General features: G+C 43.7%; 1 protein-coding gene across 12 annotated transcripts in view; it reads right to left on the bottom strand.

Moving 5' to 3' along the window:
- The window catches only part of PRKAG2 (protein kinase AMP-activated non-catalytic subunit gamma 2), a 426,595-nt gene that overhangs the window by 146,516 nt on the left and 256,584 nt on the right, over positions 1 to 23,495 (bottom strand). The window lies entirely within an intron of this gene.

Below are 23,495 nucleotides of genomic sequence, written 5' to 3'. Positions count from 1 at the left end.
GGTAGCATCATGTAGTGGTCAGGGCTTCGGCCTGTGACTTGCAGGGGGGTTATTGGTAGGGGAGCCAGGGCCTTCCCACTCCACCAGGCTCCAACCCCGGGCCCTTTGAGGGCTATTAGTGCTCTGACAGCCCGAGGGCTGCTTAAAGCTGCCGTCCCTGGGCCACTTCCTATCACCCTCTTGAGATTGTCTCAAAGTTGCTGTCTGGGTGAAGGTGGTGTGAAGGATGTCCTCTCACCACAAGGCACCTTCTGGTGGCTGTATGTAGCACCGTAGCTCTCTTCTTCTCTTGGGTGGCAACTGCCTCCTTCTGCAGTGTGGCCCACCCTCCTGGGACAACTCAGTCCTAGGCTTTCCCCTGTGGGTAGTCCAAACCAAACAAAAGGAATTACCAAAGTCCAGAGTTTGTATAAGCGGGGTACCTGAAGAGGGAAGGGGCAGGGGGTTGGAAGGTTGGAGTGGAGGTAAATTGCATAGTATAGCCAAAGTAATGGCTTCCAATATCCATTTGTCCATTATTATAATCTCCCATAGTTGATGAAACAGAGAGAGATGGTGTCCATATTGAGGAAGAGGGATTGAGTTGTGGAGCTGATATAACCTGGTTGCTGGGTGGTCTGGACTCTTAACCAAACCATCAAAACTAATGTTTGGCTGATGCTGAAGGCTGGGATGAAGCAGTTGAGGAAGGTGCAGGCTTCTTCTTTGAAAACCTCAAGCTTTTTGGTCAGTGGCTCTGATGGTTTATGAAAGGCAGAAAATTGAGCAGGTCAGGATCTTTTTGCTGACTGAACCTGCTAAACTTCCTTGTTTTTTGCAGGTGTGTATATCCCTAAAGATTTAAGTGTTGTCCTGGAGTTTTTTACAGATGAAGTGAGTTGTCAGTGGAATCTGCCAAAAGTCTCTGGCTATTGAAAGATAAATCTTTCACAGTTGATTGTATCTCCCATGGAAACCTGGACCACGGAAGCCAGGAAGCTCGCCTCATCGCTACCGTGGTGGAAACAGTGTCCAGACCATCAAGTGAAGTCTGCAGTGAATTTTTTGCCAAAAACTGACCCTCCTTTATTATGGTGCTGAACTGTTCACAATGTTCTTATAGTAAATGGTCAATAAAGGCATTACATTTCTCTTAGTTTAGTGACACATCAAAACCTGATGGTGAACTATCCTGAACGGAAGTGTTGTTGACATAGCTCTTACAATCAAACAGGTCTGACTTTTCTAGTCTTTGTAATAAAGGGTTTCTTTTTGGGTATGCTGCCTACCCTTTTCATTGGCTGTGTCCATGACCACAGAGTATGGTGCTGGATGAAAAAATAAAAATTCAGAATCCCTGGGTGGGACGTAGTACTTTTTATCATCCCTCTTCCATGTAGTGGCGAAGGTGTTGCTGGGGTTTGCCAGATGGACTTGGCTTGCTCCAGGAGGGCTTCATTAATTGTCAGTGCCACCTGTGCTGAGGAAGAGGTGTGCAATATGTCTTGGAACTTGTGATGGGAATCCTGGACTTCTTCCAGGGGAATTTGCAGGGTGTCAGTGAACCTCATCGTCATATCCTGGAATTGTCTAAAGACGTCAGCTAATAATGGCAGTGGTGGCATGACTGCCTCATCCGGTGATGATGACAAGCTGTTTGTAAGGGTGGTAACCTCCTTGTCCACTCTTGCTTCCTGCTCCTCAAATGTCTCCTCAAGCTCAGAATGGGGAGGAGGGATGGACGGTACCAGGGAACGAGGTTTTCTATGTTCCCTGTGGATGGAGTTAAGGTCTTTCAAAATTGCTGGTGGTACACATTGCCCATGGATCCCAGTAAGGCCAATGAGGGAGACCATAAGGCATGGGGGGGAGGAATCCAACCCTGGTCATCCCAAGTATTAGAAGGCAGGGATCTGGTATCCTGTTTCATCTGCAACTGCAACAAGGAATAATGTCTCTTGGAATAAATTGGAGATCCTGGGACAGTCTGGGTCAGAATGATCCTTCACATATTGCATCAGAGATGACAACCCCTCCTTATGGGGTTGAAGATGGAGAAGAGATAGGTCGCCCAGAAACATGAGCAGTCAGTGATCCAGCCAACCTTGGTAGATTTCCAGAGACGTCAAGAAGTGGACACTCAGTCTCATTTGGTACCATAAGGTCTTTCTGGAACTGGAATTCCTGCGGTACTGGAAGCACAAAAGAATTCAGTACTGCCACAGAAGGCATTGCTGAGTCTGTTGTGCAAGGCACTGACATCAATAACTAGGAGGTCAAGGATTTCACAGAAGCCGGTCTCTTAAGAGTGGAAATCTCTGGTACAGAGCCCTTTATCGCTGAGATATGAAGTCTTAACATGCTTCACAGTTCCCAAAGTACTTTGAGCTTTACTAGCACTCCTATTGGGGTCTCCAGTGACTGGATCTTCTTTGATGAAGAACCCTATGTTGTTTTGCTTCTCTTTTCCCCTTCCTTAAACTTGGAGTGGGAAGCTCTCAATACCAGTGGTGTGGTTATAAGTACCTCAGTCAAGGAGAGTGTTGGAGGCTGGAGTTTTGGTGCTATCTTCCCTTTTGAAGCTCTCCATGGCTGTGATCTCAATGATAATGGGGCGCTGACAGACCTGGAGAGTCCCTGTACAAGGAGGTTCTCTATATCCATGTCTGAAGCCAATTGTAAGGCTTGCTCAACCAATATCAGTCTATCCTTAATTTTCCTGGTTTTATGGGATCTTCCCTTAAAAGAAGAGCCAATTTTATACTTGCTGGGAATGGGAGAGTCTCCCAAGCAATGAATGCAGTGAGAATGTCCATCACTAACAGGGATTGTGTCTCAATAAGAAAGGCACCTTTTAAATCCCAGGGAGCTTGGCATCCCTGACAAAAGAAAAAGTTGTTCAAGCTCCTCAGTGGGGGGGAAACAATCTTTTTTTTTTTAAAGGGGATCAAATGTTTGAACTACAAGGTACTAAATCTACTACTACTAAGAACTATAAAGCTAAAACACTAATAAAAGGGGGAAGCAGGTACAGCACAAATAGTCAAATGCTAGATACCGTCTTTGGCCAAAGGCAGTTGAGAAGGAATTGAGGACTGAGAAGGAGCAACAGAGCCCTATATAGCCTCAATATAGGGCACAAAGAGGTATAGTGCACATGTATGGGCAGAACAGGCACTGCTACCAAACATCTCCGATGAAAGGTGCAGAGGCGCATGCTCACCTTAAGTGGAGCACCCACAGAGACATTACTCAAAGAAGATGTGGGGTACATTTTCCAAGTGAGATTGTCTCAATCCTGCTTTCTGAAATGGCGCTAACAATAGTTTTGTCCATCTACATTTAAATAGTTTTCAACATCAGTTGAGAAGGAAGGGTGGAGATACAGCTTCGCTTGCAAAGTGCATCCTGCCTCACCTGTACTTCAGATAGTAGTCTTATAGCAGTTCTGCACTGTGTTTACATAGTTAGACTGAACTACAACTACTGTATCATCTAAATCAGGAAAATGTATTCATCCCTCACGTGAAAATTTCCTTCTTTGCAGTAATGAGGTCCACAGATCCATGACATTCAATCTGTGAACCTCATTACAAATAAGGAACCAGTTAAACAGATAAAGCATATCCACCCAAAGTATGAATCCAAATAAAAAGTCTGTATGTGTGCGTTTATCAATAAACACACACGACCCAATTCTTCTCTCTCTTATGCCAGTGTAATTCAAGAGTAAGTCCCTTACCTTCAATGGAGTTACATTAGTGTAAACCATGTGCGTGAGGTGAATAGATCTACATGCTTTAAATGAGTTGAACCACTTGCACCATGTTTGAATTTGGCTCACGTACTGTACTTAAAGGGATTTGTGTGTGTAATCAGGAGAAGACTTTAGCTCATAGAATGGGAGTGAATAAATAATTTCACGTTAGCATGCAGAAAGGTTTTTTGAAACCAAAAGAGACAAATGCTTCAGAGAACCTTACAAACCCATCTTCAAATTAACTCCTGGTCAGGTACTCATTATGGGTCTAATCCTTCAGTCTTATCTCCAGTGGGGATTTTTGCACCTTAGTATAGATGCACTATGCCAGTGTAAATTAAGGCTTGCAGTGATGCTGTTTAAACTTGGTTTCAGACTGGGGAAAACTGCACCAGTAGCAAGTCACTTTTTACCCCAATGATTCTACAAGTGCCACCATTGTACACACACACCAGAAAAAAAAAAAAGGAGCTGGGGAGGGTGGGAGGTAGGCAAGGCCTAAGAGATATTTTGTATCAACTTTCACTCACCTCAAAGGGAGTCTGAGATGCTCAGTACCTGTAGGGTCAGGCCACACCTCAACCAAGCTGAATGGCAGGTTTAAAAGGGAATCTGTGTTTAATAAAACTAAATCATGAATTCAAGTAGTTGCTAAGGCGCTGATGATAGTCAGGAAATTGTTAACTAAACAGCTGAGGAAGAACTCAGTTACTCCATTGTTGTTTGTAGTGCTGGTCCCAGAATATTAGACACACAAGGTGAGTGAGGTAATATATTTTTATCCAATAAAAGACATTACCTCTCTTGCCTTCTTCTCTCTTTTATCCCAGACATTTCCAGGGGAAATGTAACGCATCTAATGATTAAAGAAATTAATCAGGGGCTTAATGATTTTTATAAAGAACTACATAAAAAGGACATTTGTTAACCCTCTCCTTATAATTTTACTATTCTCAACAAGTTAAATAAAATTGACTTCAAGATCACAAAATCCCCAGAAAAATACTGTTGATACTCTAACATTGGTTTAATTTAGTGTGGTATTTTGCTAATATTTAGTTTATTTCTCTACATTTTTAATGAAGCTCTTAACTCCTAAATGGTTTAGTTTTATTGGGATCAAAACAAGTTCCCACCCTTCCTTCATTTCTTCCCCAGACTTACAGCTACCCTTCCAAGCTTATGGAAAACTGCATCCTTGTGAATCAGACTAATTACAAGTCTGGTTCAGAGTGGGTGTTGCAGACATACAGATGATGCTTAATGCAAGTGAGATGCAAACAAAAAATCTGCAATACTTTGAATGTCCTCAACTCCTATTGATTTTAATGGGAATTGAGGTTGCTCAGCATCTGGCAGGATTATAAAGAAAGCCAACTTTCCTGTTCAGTTCTCAGTTTCTGACAGGTTTAGATAAATGATGCTTGGGAAAGTGCTTTTATCTTTGGTATCTTTTATGGATGGACAAGTGTTTGCAGAGTGTTTAGGATTTGGGGAAGCAGTAACTGATGAAACTGACAAACCACTAAAAAGAAAAAAAACCCACATTAGTTCTGAAAACCTCACTGCTGGGACACGTCCGTCCTGAGCTAATGACTCACTGAGTCAAAAGAAACCATTTTCAATGTCAATAAACTGTGTGAACAGGGTTATTACCAGACACAGAGTAGCTAGCCACAGATTCACTGTCCTGATGAGTCTGGCACTCCAGATAGAGAGCACACAGGAAGCAGTGTATCAAAGGAGACTGAGTGGCATCTTTTAGGACCTGTGGGAACTGTTCTCACTCCATTAGGAATATGCAACTGGCAGCTGAGCACCTGACTGTGAGTCAGGAGATCTGGATTCTATTACCTGCTCTGCCAGAGACTTCCTATAGACAGGTCATTATGACCTCCATTTTCAACAATGTCCACTAACTGGGGGAACTTCTGTTTTTGGAAGCCCAATTTAAGACACCAGCCACCTGATTTTCACAGGTACTGAGGACCCATGGCTCCAATGAAGTTAATGGGAGCAGCTGGTGCTCAGGACATCTGAAAATCAGACTAGTGTGTCTCAAGTTGGGCACCCAAAACTGAAGCACCCAGAATTAGAACACACTTTAAAAAATCTGGGCTTTAACCTCTCCGTGACTCAGTTTCCCCAGAGTTGTTGTGAGACCTAATTCAGTTATATTTGTAAAGCATTTTGAGATTCTCATATGCTATCTGATGATTAGTATTGAACCAAAAAGCTTGCTTGTAAATCCAACATAAGGATCTTTGTAAATGCCTAGTCATATTAAAAATGCAAGTTTCAGCATTTTTTATAAAGCCAAAATAAATTTTGGACTAACAAAACCTTGCACCAATTTAAAACTTACTGGACGGACATCTAACAGCCAAAATTTCTAAAAATACCCGAAGTCATATGTGCGTACAGCAGCTGCCCTGTTCTACCACATATAAAGCATAATGAGAGGAAAGTGAGCTATAGCTATACCACATGGTTAGAAACAGTACATCACAGGGTACTTAACAGTCATGGTTCAAATGCACTAAAGAAAGATTAAACTTCTTCACTTGAGAAGAAAGAAGCCCCTTCACACATTACTAAAGGGTCTCATAGCCAAATCAAGCAGAACAAATGATGTTATGGAGAAAGTACACTTAAAACAAGGAAGCAGTAAAAACTAGCCAGCTATTTTAGACACCTCTACAATGGAGACAAGAAAACTCAGTATTCATGTAGGCTTCTGAAGGGGGAAAAATATTTGAGAACCCCTCAGACTTTTACTGGTTTTAATAAGGAGATGAACTGATGTGCAAAGAATTCCCCATCACCTAAAGTTTCCCTCATTGGAGAAAGAAATGTGCAATAAGCCAAGGTATTTTCTATGATCAAACCTAAACCGCTCTGCGTTTTCTCCACTGAATAGATAAAGTAATAGTTTTCAGTCAACAGAATTAAAGACATTAGAGAGGGACAAGACCTATTAGGTCATCCAGTCCATCCTCTGTTGGTGCAGGATTGTGCCCTATATTTTCCAGTGATTCTTTTTGTCCAGTTTAAGGGAGAACAAAAATATTTTGCCTTGTTCCACTCCATTTGTATTTCATTTCTGGTGACAATAAAAACATGGGATACATGAATAACTGTTTGCATTGCTTCTTATTGATGATTCATAAGCCCCAAGATTTGCAAGCTGTCTTTAATTTTTAATTTGAATTAACATGAAGAAGCAGCTGTTCACATTATAGCTCATCCTCAAACACAGCAAAGATTGGAGATCAACATACTAGAACCCAGCAATGCACCAATACATTTTCTCTGTTCTTCAGAAATATTACAGGCTATCGTTTAGTAAGTATAGTGACTGATATTAAATAGTCAACTGTTAACCATACCACATACCGCAGCTTTTCCCCATTCTAGGTATAGGAGGAAAAATGTGACGTTTCAGATATTACCATTTGGCAACTGTTGATTTTATAACAGCAACCACAGTAGCTGCAAAGATGTAAAATAGTTTTTCATTCTGCTCACCTAAACCACTAGATTTTCAACACAATTCTTAGTATGAAACCACTCAAATTAATATACAGAAGGCAAAAGCAGGCATGCATCACTTTGTTTGACAGGAACACACCTGCAGCCTGCCAAGAGCCAAAAAGCCAGTCTTAATTTAAGTAAAACGGGCAAACGACAGCTGTCCTCAAAGCATGAAAATGTAGTCCACTGCATATATGGATCCCAGCATGCAATGCTCCATCTCAGTTTAAGGAGCATCAAATTAGATCTAGAAGGCCCACACATGATGGGATAAGTAGAATCCATCAGTGTATTGAAGATAACAGCAGCCGGGGCCAAATCTTTCGCCAACTCTAGAATAAAATATAGCAACTGGGATATTTAATTTGTCATAAAAATATACCAATGTTGCTAAATAACTTGTCTCTATACATGCCAATCCCTCACACAATAATTTGCTTCAAAATCCTGACTCTGAATAGATTTTATCTGCTCCTCCCACTCAGACATTCTTATCCAAACCCACCCTCCACCAGGACTTGAGAGGAAAGAATTAATAAAACAGCACACTGCTTTTTTCCCCCCCTCTTGGGGGTATTTGAAATCACAGCTGCTCTGTTAGTTTTCCTTTGCAAAGTGGGTGACACCCACAGTGGGTGCTGTCATCTGCCAGCAACATGCAGCTGTTTTTTTATGGGGAACAATGCTCCCAGCCTGCGGTCTACTGCAATGCCTCCCTTCAACTTGACAGCTCTGCTATGTATGTTTATATTAAAGGCTCAAGTCATCTCCTTGCAGAAAAAAGGACACAATCTGCGCTGCAAACACCCGGCCCCTCACGAACCACACACATACAGAGGTGGCTGCTGCAGATTTCAAAGGAATGAGGAATGCTGCTGTTTCAGAACATGATCGTCTCCTGTCACTTCTGCACACAATGGCCAATTTTGGCTGGTATTTGAATGGAGTTATGACCCTCCCTCACATGGTGAGGAACCAAATGATATGGCCTGGAGTTTGCTGTCTTTTTTTGCTTTTTGATTTATCTGCTAGCGATAATGTTGATAAGATTTGTGGGATTTACTGAAAACTTGCAGTAAATCACTTTTGAGGTTCTCATATGACTAAGAGCTGTTCAATATTCTCATAGTTTGGATTCATACATGATCAAACAGATAAAACCATCACTAACAAGTTTTCATATCTCCCAAGGTTTATGCATTTGCTGATCATTTAGACTCAAATTTCTTTTAAAAAAAAACCACACACACAAAAAAAGGTTTGATTTGCAATGGTTCAGAGTTCTGATTTTTCTCTGATTGTTTTCATTGCTAGCAGAAGAATGCAAATGAAAAGGGAGCATCGTCCTGATTAATGAAAGGAGAGGAGTAGGCAGGCTACTGCTGATGAATTGTAGTGAATAGTGAATCTGAGCGGAGCCTACTATTAGTTCATTAGCTGATTCACTCCTCAGGCATGAAACTACATCTATCTTTGCACTTAGGCAAACGGTACAAAATACGCAAGATAAAGTTTAGCACAGCTATTTAACGGCTGTAAAATTATACACTCCAGCACATGGAGAATTATTGGCTCTTTTTAATCGGGTAGCGCTTATGATATACTGTACACATGCACAGAGTTGTAAAATAACATACGGCTTTATAAAAAGTAAACTTGATAAGTAATCTGAACAGTCACTGTGCCAAAAATAACATGGATTCCTCCCTGGAAATTTGCTTGCCATTCTCATCAATTCACAGATTCAAAATATCGCAGGCTTCAGAGGAGCCATAGTCCCCATAGTTAAACTATTCTGCCTGTATTTGTTATGGAAAAGCCATCTCCCTACTGGTGGCCAAAGACTGTGGCCCTTCGTCTCAGCTTCCAATTAAGATAGGCAGCATCGATACTAGTTGCTTTAGCTAGTCAGCTTTAGTGTAATTGAAATAAATGGGGTGGGGGACCTGCATGTGGCAAGTAAAGGATTCCATGGATGCTACTTAAAACATAGCATGTTAACGTGAGAATCAGGAACCACATGAAGTCTGAGAATCTGCTGGCTGTCAACCCAGGTGTAACTGGAAGTGACACTCTTCACTGATGCATCTTATTTTTTCTTATCTGCAATTCACAAAATGCCTCTCTGAACTATCACTATTAAGCCTCAAAATACCTCTATGAGGTAAGTAAATTTTACACATGGGGAAACTGAGGCATAAGCCGGTTAAGTGAGTTGGACACAGTTATGCAATGAGGCAGTGGTAATGCTGGGAATAGAATTTAGTAGCATCCATCCCAATCCTTTAGATGAAACCATTAGACAAACCTTTCAGAAGTTTTTGCTGTGGTTTCCTTCAGCAGATCTCTGTGATAAGAGGGACCACTGCCATTTCTAAAGCAGAAAATCCTCTCCCTTGTGTACAATGCCCCAGTAAGAGGGTGTCCACGTGGGCTGGATTCTTTCACTACCCATCTGGAGATATAATTCTTGCTTCCAGTTCCCCAGAAAACAAAGAGTGTGTTCAAGATGGACCATCACTTCAGAAGGGGCAACACGTTTCCCTCCAATGGGCAGCCAGAGCAGCAGGCCAACATGGATACGATGACTCCATCCTGCACCTTTATGGGAGATTCAGCCTTTGAGGACCGCTGGAGGAGCTGCCCTCAGTGATTGCCACAGGCTGTCCTGGGGAGGCGCCTTGTACCCTCCTCTGCTCCCATGAAGAGCATGCAATGGCCAGGCCAATTCTAGAGCCAAGATTAATGTGGGTTTATGATCAATTTTCAAATATGCTATTTTAAAAGCAGCATAAGAAAAATGTCTATTTTCATCAGTAAAAAGGCATCAGGCTCCTTTTTCCCCCATATCAGCTCAAATGAAACAAAAATACCACCTTTTAGCAAACCATTACTTTATCTTAGGCCTTGTCTGCACTAGCACCTATGCCAGCAAAACTTTTGTCGCTCTGGGGTGTAAAAAAAAAAACCACTCGATAGCAACATAAGTTTTGCCGGCATAAGCACTTGTGTGACAGCGCTATGTCAGCAGGAGATGCTCTCCCGCTGCTCATTTAGGTGGTTCTATTATGTTGGTGGGAGAGCTCTCTCTCATCAACATAACGTGGCTACACAAGTGCTCATACAGTGGTGCAGCTGTGCCGATGAGTGCAAGAGTCACCCTTTCAGTAAGGTCTTTCGCCCACAAAGATTCAGATATTTGCACTTTAAAAAGTCACCATTTCAAACATCCTTTTAATTAAAATTATTCTTTCCAAGACAGATGTGGCATATCTGCAGACTTCAAGTTGTCTATCACCATCCAGATAAGTTGAGTGATGAGTATACATTAATGCATCAAGCCAGCTACTACAATCCTTGGCCCTTATCAATATCATGACAACTGCAGCAACAAAAAAAACCAAGCAAATCTCTACTGATCCTAATCTGGCATTTATGTATTAGTCAGGCATAGTACTACATCACCTGGCAAAGATTCACGTGGTCAGCTCTACTATATGCTGGTTGCAGCTGGCTGCTGTGAGAAACAATGCCTGGAGCCGCACTGCTTTATTTACTTAATACACCACCTGGTAGTTCAGCTCTCACAGGGTACTTTGCGTTCAGCAGCAGTGGCTTTAATGAAGTTACATTCATTTTGTATTCTAGTGAAGCCGATTGGGACTGTCAGCTCTAATGCTGAACTTCTCTTTCCATTGTTGACCTCAGTTTTTCAGGGGTTGTTACGGTCATTTTTTATTGCTATTTTAATTCATGTTGGGCTAGATACACCCATTAGTGCAAAGAGGTGCAAACTGCACTTCCTTGCACAAAAGAGACCAGGTTCACTCCCCAGGGGAGGCAAAAAATGACTGGCTTTCTTCCCTGGGGTTTATGTTAGGGGATGACAGCTTTAATTTCCACTGGTGGCTTAGTGTGTAGAATTTCTTCTGGCAAGACTGCAATAGGGATAGATTGAATCAGTGTCCCCTGGATGCCCTGGCCATAACCCTTTACTGGCCAGCACTGCCAAGTTTTCCAGGTTAAACTGGGCCCCTGCAGAGTGGAGGCTACCACTGATATCTGTCTCTGCAACCTTCCTCTGGCTGATTTTCAATGCATGGGGTCCTGTGTCTTGTCTTATGCAGGCAAAGCTGTCATAAACCAGAGATTATTCGTATAATTTAATATTTGTTTCTGGTGGCACCTAGTGTCCAAGGCGCTTCACAAACATAAAAGATGCCACAGTCCCTGCCCTGAAAAGTCTACATTCTGAAAGACAAAAACAAAGGGTAGGGAAAGATATATAGATATATAATACATGTAAAGGCGTTCAGGTAGTAACTGGCCTCTTCTAGTACAAAATTAAGTAACTTTGCAAATCATTATCTTAAACAGTAGGGGCTGTTTCAGCAGATATTGTATGAGATTTCAGAATAATGCATGACTTGTTACTTCTCCTGTGTGCTGTAGTACACTTTCAAAAGTGAGTAAATTAAGGATGGAGTGGAGAGAGATGTGATTTAGAAGCTCCTTGCTTTGTCACTTTAAATCAGAACTTATCTTTAACTGTGTGTGTTATTTCCACTGGACGTTCCTTTAAAGAAAACTAAAGGAAAAAAACAAACCACTTACATTACAATTGATCCATTGATACTAAGGGGCCAAATTATGTGAAAAGAACGCTCACAATCTAAATCCTAGCATACAAAGTCCTATTGAAATCACTGAGGATTTGCACAGTATACATACTATCCACATAATCCAGAGCATGGAATGTTAATGCACATAAAAACCATGATGATATCTATTTGGCACGCATGGATGTAAGCTAAAAAAGAGGCCAATGCAGACAAGGGTATACCCATTTCCTGATGCATGCAGCCATTAGCCCTAAGAACTGGGCATGTGCTTAGAATATTGCATCTTCAGAGGGCAACAGGAGGAAGACTCAAGTCCTGGGACCTATTCCTGACTCTGCCACTGGCTTGTTTTGCAAATTTGGACAAGACATTGAGCCTGTGTGTGTCAATTTCTTGACCTAAAAATGAGGATAATAATTACAGAGGTACTAGTAGTGGCTCCAATAGTTAAGGCTGAGTTGAGAGTCTGACTTAGAGCACAATTTACTTTTGTTTATTTTTTGAGATGCTCGCAAGGGTGATGTGTGATTTGAATAATTAAATGTTTGTGAAGTATCCAGAGACCCTCAAAGACAGACATTATAGGAGTACAAAGTTTTAACTAGCAATTCAGCTGTCTCTGAAATCCATATTTTTCAAAACAGCTGTTATTAAAAGAAAAAATTCTCCCTCATGCTAGCTCCTTTTAAAATTCAACAGGAATAAAGGGGCTGCATCCTGTGGCGCTCCCCACCACACATCAGCTGACCCAGACTTCTGCCTCATCATAATTCTTATGTGGCTAACCTGGGAATTAATCTTTGTTCACATTTGGTATAGCACACACTGCACAATCTTTTCCAGTGCACCCACCAAAACCCTCTTGAAGAAGTGACTCATAATTCCATGGCACCCATTTGATAGAAAATACATTGCTATGGGTCTGCTCTCGATCCCACTGAACTCAAAGGTAAAATCTCCATTGATTTAGGCTGTGCAGGATTGTGCTCCCAAATGAACGTTAGAGACGCTAAGCAGCAGCTGCGTTGGAGAGTTTCAGACTGTGTTGATCTCCAGCTGCCGGGTCGCGTATGGTTTAACCCCCCTTCTGTGCAATGATTCACTCAGCTCTAGTTTTCTTCCAGCTTTCCTTATTTAGTGCTAGGAAGCCCCCAACTGATGCCTCGCTACACTATGGCACTATATACTTGAGCAATCACACTAATCCTCCACCCCCAACAGAGAAAGCTGGAGAAAGGGAAAAGAGTCATACTAACCCCTCTGGCTGCTTCCCCTCCTGGGATTCGCCATAGTCTCTTCACAGAAACAGTTACTGTCATGTGCTCCCTTGATCCTCACCACCGACCTGACCCATCCCACATTTACAGACTATACTCTAAAGAGAGCACACTCCAACAGTTAGAGCATACGGCCAGGAATCAGGAGTACAGGCTTCTATTCTTGGCTCTGTCAGGGACCTGCTGTATGACGTTTGGGTAACTGCTTAATCTCTCTGTGGGCCAAACTAATCCCTGGTTTAACTCCAATCAAGTCAATATGATTTTACACCAGGGATTAATTTGTCCCTGCACATCGATTTCCCCAAAGTGGGGATAACACAGAGGGGCTGTGAGGCTCAGTTAATGTTTGTAAAATGTTCTGAGATCCTGGGATGAAAGGTGCCAAATATTTTTATAGATAAACTGTAGCTAGTTACCCCACTCTGGGAAACACTTCTTTAACTGACTGGCCCAATTCATCTCTCTGGCTGTGGGCTCAGCTGAACGGACACTGCCCCTCCACCATGCCCTTTTCTTGACAGCATGCCTGCTTGTGAGGCCAGTGCAAGACAAACGCCTGACAAAATGTGCCGCAAGGTGGCTTCCCTCGCTCGGCATTACTACAGGCTGCAGCTGTTGCCTCCTCTCAACACCCAGCCCCATGCTGTTGTAAAACGCTGGCAGGAGAGAGTGCAAACTGCCCTTCAGCAGTGTTTAAGTCAGTGCATACCTACATTTTCCATAGGCCTGGCCAAGTGGTTTTCCTCTCCAGGAAACCCTTCCCCTCCCATGTCATCCAGTTCCAGCCTTCTCTTTGGGCCCACACCTCATGCAGTCCCCAGCTTCACCCTACTCCCCATCCCAATTAATTATTACAAGCTTCATACACCATGTTGTATCAATCACATTCTTGGTTTGTTACACCCTTCAGCCCCCTTTCTCCTTGCCATCTTCCTGTCATATCATCTGAAAACAATGGGAGCTGAGGGTGCTCAGCCCCTTGCAGGATCCTGCACCTTTGGATTTCGGTAAATCCTCTTCTAAAGTTATGGAACTAGAGAAATATTAAATAAAAACCATCCAGTCACTGGGGTCTCTGCTCCTCCTGCCCACATCACATCCAGTTCCAGCCTTTCCCGACCCCCATTCTCACCTCCCATGCACACATTCTTGATTGACCTCCTTCAGCAGCTCTCATCACTGGAAGCATCTAATTTTTCTGTGTCATCTGCTTTACTCACTTGTTCTTCTCAAGACTAGGGCCTAAAAAAGTTACCCATACAATACAGGATAAAGTGCTAGTCCCAGGCAGAGGCAACAGCAGCAATAAGCATTTTGGGAGTTTTAAAAATATGCCTCAGATCCACTGATTGTGTTTTATTCAGGTGCACAGATCAGTAGTTCCCAATCGCTGGTAAATCTATCTGACTGACACTCCAGGCTCCACATCTCCACCTCAATGATGGATCTCTGTGAGGAGCCTGGTGAGTCTTATTCAATAGTGGGCCCTCAAATCTGCAGCTGACTGCTTCACACCGTAGTCTCTCACATACTGGAGCAAGTCAGACAGGTAAGAGCCCGCACAACTGAATGGCAAGGCAGGCCATGGTGGTACACAGAGTTCACTGGTAAGGTAGGAGGAGCTGTGGGTCATTGCAGGGGAGGAAAGATGAAGCTCCAGCTTCAGAGGAAAGGAATGGGGTGAGAAGGATGCTGCATATGGACCACTGATCTACTGTATAGTCCATTTTAAAAACCCTGTAATTTTCTGACCTAGATTTAGGGCTCCAGGTTCAGAAAACAGAAGCAAACATTTCAATTCAAAGTATTGCCTGGTGCAGATCAGGCCTTAGTCTGATAACCTAGAACAGTCACCCCAAATTATTAAATGTACAGTAGGGGACAATCCAAGATGTGGGCTCCATGATCCAGAACAGGGGAGTCAAATTCAATCTGTGGAAAGGGCTGAATCCTATTTTTCATTGTGGTCTATGAGCCAGGACTACATGCTGCCCTTATTCCACAGCAGAATTACAATGATGGCTATGGGGGACTGACACAAAGATCAAGAGTGGAATATGGCTTTTATATAGAAACTAAACGTTGTTATATAAGTGCAGTACCTCACCATTGCTTTCATCACTCATCACATGGACCTGCTTAAGAGCACTGCTATCTTCGTCCTTATTCCCCTTCTGCTTTCACCATCCTCCTATGCCTGTTCCTCTTCTCTTCCTTGTCTTGGCGAGTCTCCTCTGTTTTTGCCTTTGCATTTAATTCTCTTCAGCAGCTCCCCAGTTCCCACCCCCATGAACTTCACTCCCATTCCATCCACTAAAATGATCAGCAATTGAATAGTTATTTTTACATGCAAAGCATCGTCATGCATTAGACTTAATATCCCAAAGGGTATGCCTAGACATGAGCGTCAAACACACCTGTGATTGCAGGAGATATAACCAAGATAGCTTGGGAACCGGAGCAGCAAAGCCACAGTATCCTGGGCTTCAGAGTGGGCTAGCTGCCCAAGCAAGTACTGCAGGAGCCAGGTGGACTATTACAGCCCATGTTGAAGCCTGTGCTGCTGTGGCTTCACTGCTCCTGTACCAAGCTAGCAAAATTAAAGGTAGCTCAGATAAATCTACACAATCTGCAATCGCACCCCGTGATGGCAGTATAAACGTACTCACAGAGATTAATGGGGTAAGGGGAGTCACAACTCTTACAATCATTACTTCAGTCTGCAAACTCAGTGTAGCGAAGCAGTGTGACCTCCCTCCGAGCCTGACGCTGAGGGGCCAACCCACACCGCCTGGTGGGCAGCCTCAGGCACGGCACAACTTGCCCCCCCAGAAGCGCAGGGTCAGGACAGGAAGAGGAAGTATAAAAGCAAGGCCCTGCAGCTCAGTCAGGGGCGAGCCGCTAGAGAATAAAGACGTCTCTGGCCTGCTGTTGGAATGGGAGCCTGGCAGAGACGCTGGCTGCACTGAGGACTTGCCTGACCCGCTCGATAACCCTGACGCCGAAGAGCTACTGGGACCTGCCACTGGCGGCGTACCTCGAGGAGGCTGCTGAGAGCTCTTGGAGGCAAGTACCTTGTGAAGGGGTGGAGGAAGCTGCCCAAGGATAACCGCTCACAGTCCGGCTGTGCTCTTGCCTGAGCACCGGTTGGTGCGTTGTGGCTGGAGCCCCACTGACCCAGTGGCGGAACGTCCCACTACTGTTAGGGCCCTGGGCCAGGACATGGTGGAGCTGGGAGGACCTGCGTCCCCCTCCCACCTTGCCAACTCCCTCTGGCCTGTAAAGACTCGCTGGTGCTTGACCCCTTGTCTGCGAGCCCTAGACTGTGGTGGTGCTCGATCCCTTTTTGCCTGGAGCCCTAGACTGTGTTAGTACTTGCCCCTTGCCTGCGAGCCAGAGATTGTACTGATGCTCGCTTTTGCTGAGGGCTACAGAGCCCAGCCCCTCCCTGCCCATCCTGATCAGTGCGCAGCACAGAGAAAGCTATGAAAACTCTAAAAGAGGTCTCCAAGCTTTATAAATTCCTTGGGAACACTGGTCTTATCTTCAGTCACTTCTTTTCTACAATGCTACAATGGGCCGGGTAAGTAAAGGTATAGCAATCCTCTAGGACCAAATCCACTGGTCCAAGTAAAAGCCCTGAATGCTGCAGAATCAGTAGAGAGAGACCTCCACAACAGGCTGATTGAGTGGGACCGAAGCATGGCCAGCAGATCCATGAGTAGGTAGATCCACCAGCCAAATCCACCAAGAAAAGGAGGACAAGTGTCAAAGCAGCTGATGAGGCTGTTGTCGGATCAGTAGCAGAACAGCTGGGAGTTGAGGATTCCATTCCTAACCCTGCAAACCAGTCCTCACCATTTACTTTAGCTTTGTGCTGGAGACAGGTTTTACTGCTATAAAACAGAAAAAAATGGCACTAACATCAGCCTCTCCACACTGACCTGACAAAAGATGCAAGTCTTTCTAATCCCTAAGGCCCAGCTCTGCAAAGATTTTCAGGCACCTATTTTCCATTTATTTCCATGGGAGTTAGGCATCTAAATATATTTAAGGATCTAGGCCTTAGTCTCCTGAATGCTCATGAGAAGTGCTGGGCTTACAGCCCTGGAGACTAGAGTCCTCTTTATCCACAGGACAGGTGGTCCTGGCAGCAGTAATTATTGCAAGCTTCTCTGCTGACCTGCCTCAGCCCACCACTTTGACGATTCAGTTTTCATGCTTGTTCAATCTGACTCCCTGCCAACAATGGTGCTAATTAATGCCAACCGTGATCTGGATACCACTCAGAACAGGCCAAGGCTACCACAGACAGAGGCCACAATGAACCACAACCAGATGTCAGTGTCTATTCACTACTGACAGAGCTGGATTTATCATACAGGTGAAGGGCTCTGTATCTCATTGGCTCAGGGGAACGGGTAATCAGTTTCCTCCAACTGAAATGTTTTTGTGACTCTGGTAGACCAGGTGCTAGCTCTTGCCAAGGCTGTAGGCATCAGCTGAGTACTCACAAATTCATAGTTGGAAAACAGATCAGCTCATCTATATATTAATATTATTCAAGATAGGTTTTAGACTTGTAAAGATGTGTTTAGTCTCTATAAAATGCTTGGAAGTTGCTGCATGCATTAATTTTACCTGTAATGTCTGTATCCCATGCTACAAGGTAATATGCAAGTTTTGCATTATAATTGTAAAAATGCCTGCTCTGAACTTGTGAATCCAGGCAGACGGAGAGGTTCCCCCACCCATCAAAGACTATCAAAACTAAGTGGGCAATTGTGAAACATCATGATACATCCCTGGCAGGGATGATTTAGCTGATTTTTTGCTCCTGCTTTGAGCAGGGGGTTGAACTACATGACCTCCTGAGGTCCCTTCCATCCCTAATTTTCTATGACTCTATGAAAGACTGGGTTAATGGCCTCACATCTGTGAAGGTGTTACGTGCAAGGAAGCTCATCCCATCAGCTTGAATTCTGAAAGAAGGAAATAAAGATAGCTGACTCGACAACGCTTCATCTCTCTGCTGTTTGGATTCTCACAGGGCTGGAGCAAAGAAACAAAAGCAGAGATCCCGAAGGTCAACCTGGGTTAGCCCTAAAAGACATTCATTGCTGACAGATTACTACAATGGTGTCACCTTTTGGAGCCATAGACTGTAACTCATTTGTATATATGTGTTGCCTGCTTTAACCTGTAAATAATTCAGTTCTTTTTCCTAGTTAATAAATCCTTAGTTTACTATAGGATTGGCTGCAACTATTGTCTTTGGTGTGAGGTCTGAGGTACAAATAGACCTGGGGTAAGTGGCTGATCTCTTGGGACTGGAAGCAAACTGACTCTCTTGTGATCTTTCGTGTAACTGATCACTTATCACTTAGTCCAGCTTGCCTGGGTGTGCCCAATTGGACTGTCTCTGACTCCGTGTTAAGACTGTTACAGTGCTCCAGGAGTTCACATTTGTTACTGGGTTGGTAAAATCTAATTATAGAACACACCACCAATTTGGGGTGTCTGTTCTGCCTTTTGACAGCCTGCCAAGGTTGGCACTCAGTCGCAAACCACTCCAGACACTGTGACAGTTTTTACCTCATTTCTGAAAATAAATCATGAGCTAAACTGCTACTTTAATAAGTAGCTACTGCATTGGAAAGCCTGGTATTTATTTCCAGCATCATTAAAGTGAGGGAGTGTTGTTAACAGTCTCCTGTTCCTCGAAGCACACATTGCTCAGAACAAGATAATTACTCCCCTGACCCACTAGACTTGCATACACACCGAATAACAAGGATTTGCACTAATAAAGCCATGGTGTTTGAGTCCATATTTGTAACCTAGTTTCTTAGCTTTTGTTTCCATAAATAGACTATAAACAGTAGTCAGTCCTTTGTATGAGTATCACATTGATGTGAACAGAAAGTAGTAAGTACTATTTGGCCCCAATTTACTGAATGGTGGCTAAGTAGGATTTGATTACATCCTCCCGGGTCAGCCTCTGCCCCATAGATGAATCAGTCAGCTATCAAAAGGCCAGTTTGACATTAGAGTCCACCAGACTAGATTTCAGTGAAGAAACTGCTAATAATTCACTAGCTAGCACATACCTCTCATAGCCAGAAGGTCTGAAAAGCAGGCTGGTACTTATTCTTTATAGTCTGGTCCTGTGGGACCCAAAGTCTGGACTCCAAAGCCTGCTGGGCAGGTAGGGGAGCTCTTATGTTTTATTGAGCCTCACATTTTTCTAAATACTGATTATGACACTTTCAGAAACAGTGGATGACACTGCAGCTGCAGAATAAATGCATTTCAGAAAGCTGTGAAAGCAGGCCAGACCAAATACTCAAACTGATCTCTTCTGGACTTAACATATCCAAATCTGTACTAATAGGGCTCCCATTAGTCTTACTAGTGATGCAGCTAAATGGGAGACAGCACTGATGGGAACTATTTTTAAATGAAATATTTCCTTGTGTCCACATGGGTGCTAGAACAGCCTTTGCTGCAGGAGAAAGGATTGAAATCTCCATTACAATGCATTAACTCTGCAATAGGCACTGCAGCACACAGGTTAATTTAACAATCTCAGTGTTATAAGACAAGATCTCTGCACCAAGAAGCTTAAAATCTTAGGCCTGGTCTACACTACAGTTACATCAATGTAACGCAGCTTATGTTGACCTAATAATGTTTGTGTCTACGCTACCAGATCCCTCCCACTGATGTAACTCGCCTGCTACATCAACTTAATTACTCCACCTCTGCGAGAGGTATATCATTTAATTCCACTTAGTGAAGTTGACGTAGAGGCAGTGTAGACACTGCGTTGCTTACCTCAACTTAACTGGCCTCCAGGAGGGATCCCACAATGCTCTGCCTTGACCGCTCCGGTCACCATTCTCAACTCTGCTGCCCAACAGCTAGGTACATGGGAAACAGCCTCTCCCCTGTTAAAGGACTGGGAACTTTTGTATTTCCATTTTCTATTTGTTCAGCACGGAGACTTTGCCTATCCAGTTGAGCATGCTAGCTCCACATCCCAAACAAATTCCTGCTGGAATACATAGGAGGTGGTGAATCTCCTGGGTCTGTGGGGAGGAGCAGCTGTACAGCTCCAATCCAGCTGTAAAAACATGGACATATACGAGTAGATCACTCAGGGTATGGGGGAGAAGGGCTACACCAGGGGCAAGCAGTAGTGCCGAAAGTAAATCAAGAAGATGCAGCAGGCATACCAGAAGGCAAGGGAGGCAAAAAGTCTCTCCAGTGCAGCACCGCAGACATGCTGCTTTTGCAAGGAGCTAGTTGCATGATATTCTCTGCGGCAACCCCACCACGACCCCCAAGAGCAGTATGAATACCTCGGAGGAGTTGGAGTTCCAAGCCACCACAGCCAACACTGAGGAAGAGGAGGTCTTAGACAAGGAAGAGGAGGAGGAGAATGGGAGACAGACAGCGGGGGATTCACTGTCTTGGCGAGCCAGGACCTGTTTTTAACCCTGGAGCAGTCCAGCCACTTGCAGCTCTGGAATACTGCAGGATAAAGTGTGTGGTGTTTGTAATGCTCAATATAGTAATACACGACTGAGCAGGGTCCATGCTTCCCTAGAGATGGCATATGAAAAAAGGCACAAAATATTGTGTGTTGCAGATGAAATCAGGGGAGGGAGCAAACTGCATCATGGGACATTGAAGCCATGTTCCCAGTCACCCATGAAAGATTGTTTTGGTCCCATGAGGCACTGCAAGCAAGCCCTTCTCAAAATCCCCCGTGGCAAGTTACACTGTGGGAGAACTACCCATGGAGCACTGGTCTCAGAATCGATGCCAGTGCTGCTAGTGAGAACGTGCTCCACTGACACAAGGCGCGTGGTGGGGACATGCACAACTGACTTAATTACTGTGGAAGCTGGATGTCGACTTAACTAAAGTAGACTTATGTTTGTAGTGTAGACATGCCCTTAGACTGATAGATAATACAAAGAACTGGGAGAGCAATAAGGGGATAGTTATTGGTGGTGGAAACAGAAGATAACTAAACCTGGAGAGAGGAAGAAATGTCCTTGGCAGAGCATTTTTCAAAATATATTGAGGTTGCAGTCATTTAAATTGTCAGTAAGTCATTTTTAATTTATCTGCTTGTCATTGTGGTCAGGAGCAGAAAGGTAGTGCAGCAAACCCAAGTGGAGATTATTGCTGGATATACACCCAGCATCCAGAATTAGACTCTGCAAGCTCTCTATCTATGTGACACAGATTGTTTAACTCTATTGTCTTGAAGAATCTCTCTAGTCCACTGGACAGAGCTGTTGCCCCTAGGATAGGACGTTGAGGGTTTAAACAACATAAAGGTTGTTTCACCAGAACAAATTATTTGTATTTTTTCCTCTCTGTATGGTCTAAATTCATCATTTCATCTTTGTAAACAAAATAACTAAACTAGAAGGCACTGACAGGTAATCCAAACCATTTAATGTGTATAAACACAGCCAAGCTAGAGAGAGGAGAAAGTAGCAGCTGGCCACAGGAGACGTTAAGAGCTACAGGAACAAAAAGGACCCAGGACAGAACAGTGTTAGCCATTAAAATGACCAAATTAAACAAGGCACAACCAGAGCTAACCCCTGAGCAAATCCAGAGCTTTAAAAAGGAATCCTGATAGTAAATAATTGTGTAACCCTTTCACTGTTGGCCCTCAACTTCCATAACCCATGAACACCCCACAGCAGTGAATGAGCTGTTTGGCTGTATTTGGTACACGCAGAATGCTCTGCAGATGCATTCTACGTGCATGTATTTGCAATGTTTGGCAGCCAGTCCACTGGCTTAAAAATGGAAATTAAATGCAAATTCACAGTCATGGTTTGTGGCATTCCTTAAATCTTAACCTGTAATCAGCCAAGCACAGAAATAAATTACAAATAAAATTCAAATCTCTTGTATTCAGATAAGTTCCACCTTTTTCCTATTTCTATTCACTCTGACATGGACAATTAAAGCTTTTTAATGACACTTCACTCTAGACTTATTTTCAATGCCTCATATGGTAACTATATAGTAGCAGCTGGATGAAGCAACAGTTGCTGCAGATCCAGTGTCAGAGTGTGACTGACATGCAGACGGCTGCTTGCGCTGAGAAGACAAGGAACGTTCCTGTGGAACCTGTGATTCCTGGTCATATGTCATAATGTGACCAAGGAAAATTAGCTAATAGTTCTTCCCAATTTGTCTTCCTTGCTTTCCTTTTCTCCTATGCCTCCTGCTAAGTAGTCACCTGGTTTGCTCTCCTAATTCAGAGCTATTTGAGTTGACTGCCACAAAAAGAGTAATTTATAAATGAAATAAAGAAAGGAGAAAGGTAGATGAAAAATAAATAAAACTTCCCAACAGCAAGCGATTGTGGCCAAGAGATGTACTGGAAATGCCATCATTTAGCACATTTTCGACCACCTATGACCTCTTCATACCTTTCTTCCTCCAGCTCCTGGTTCTCAGAGACCTGGATCCCTTCATCTGATGCTGCCTCTGCAGTTGTCCTCTCTTACAGATGCCTCTCTTTCTCTCACGCTCCCTGACCTGGGATCTGACCAGGGGCAGGTGTTGGACTTCTCTCCTACTCCAGCTACTTCCAACCCCTCCTATTACCCCGTTCCCACTCCTTCTCTTCTTTTGAACAGTACTGCATCTGGCTCTTTTCTCCTCTCCCTCTCTATGAGCTTGTCTTCACTTACCTCCGAGATTCGATGGCAGTTGACTGGAGTTACGGAAGCTAGGCAAAAAACTTGCATAATTCCCGTCGACTTCTCTGCTTCTCTTCACCGCGCCGTCTTCACTCAACCGACGGGAATCGCATTCCCATCGATGCAGCGCTACACTATTTGTGGAGGTGGTCTTAATATGTTGATTTCTGGATCGACTGAGCAGGTCTTCACTGACCGCTCAGTCAATCCAGAGAAATCGATCTGACGGTGGCAAATTCACCGCCATCAGTGAAGACATAGCCTATGCTGCTGTCATCTACCATCCACCCAACTCCTCCCCATCAGCCTTCCTTGCTGGTTTCAACTCCTAGCTCTCCCTCTTCCTCTCCTCACAACCTCCAATGCTCCCCCTTGGGGACTTCAGCTTCCATATTAATGACCCAGCCAAAGCTTAGCTGCACTTTTCCCCACACCCTCACCTCTTCATTCAACCTGCAGCCCTGGTTCAACACCCCACTCACCAAAAAGGATGTTCGCTTGACATGGTCTTCACCAAGCACAGCTCTCTGTGATCTCTCTGTTGCTGAGTTCCCCCCTCCAACCATCATCAAGTCTC

The sequence above is a fragment of the Emydura macquarii genome, unplaced genomic scaffold, assembly GCF_026122565.2.
Source record: "Emydura macquarii macquarii isolate MOO-44397 ecotype Brisbane River unplaced genomic scaffold, CSIRO-AGI_Emac_v2 contig_719, whole genome shotgun sequence".
In the NCBI taxonomy this organism is placed as follows: domain Eukaryota; kingdom Metazoa; phylum Chordata; order Testudines; family Chelidae; genus Emydura; species Emydura macquarii.
Note: the sequence above shows the minus strand (reverse complement) of the source record. Positions and strands in the feature narration are given on the sequence as shown.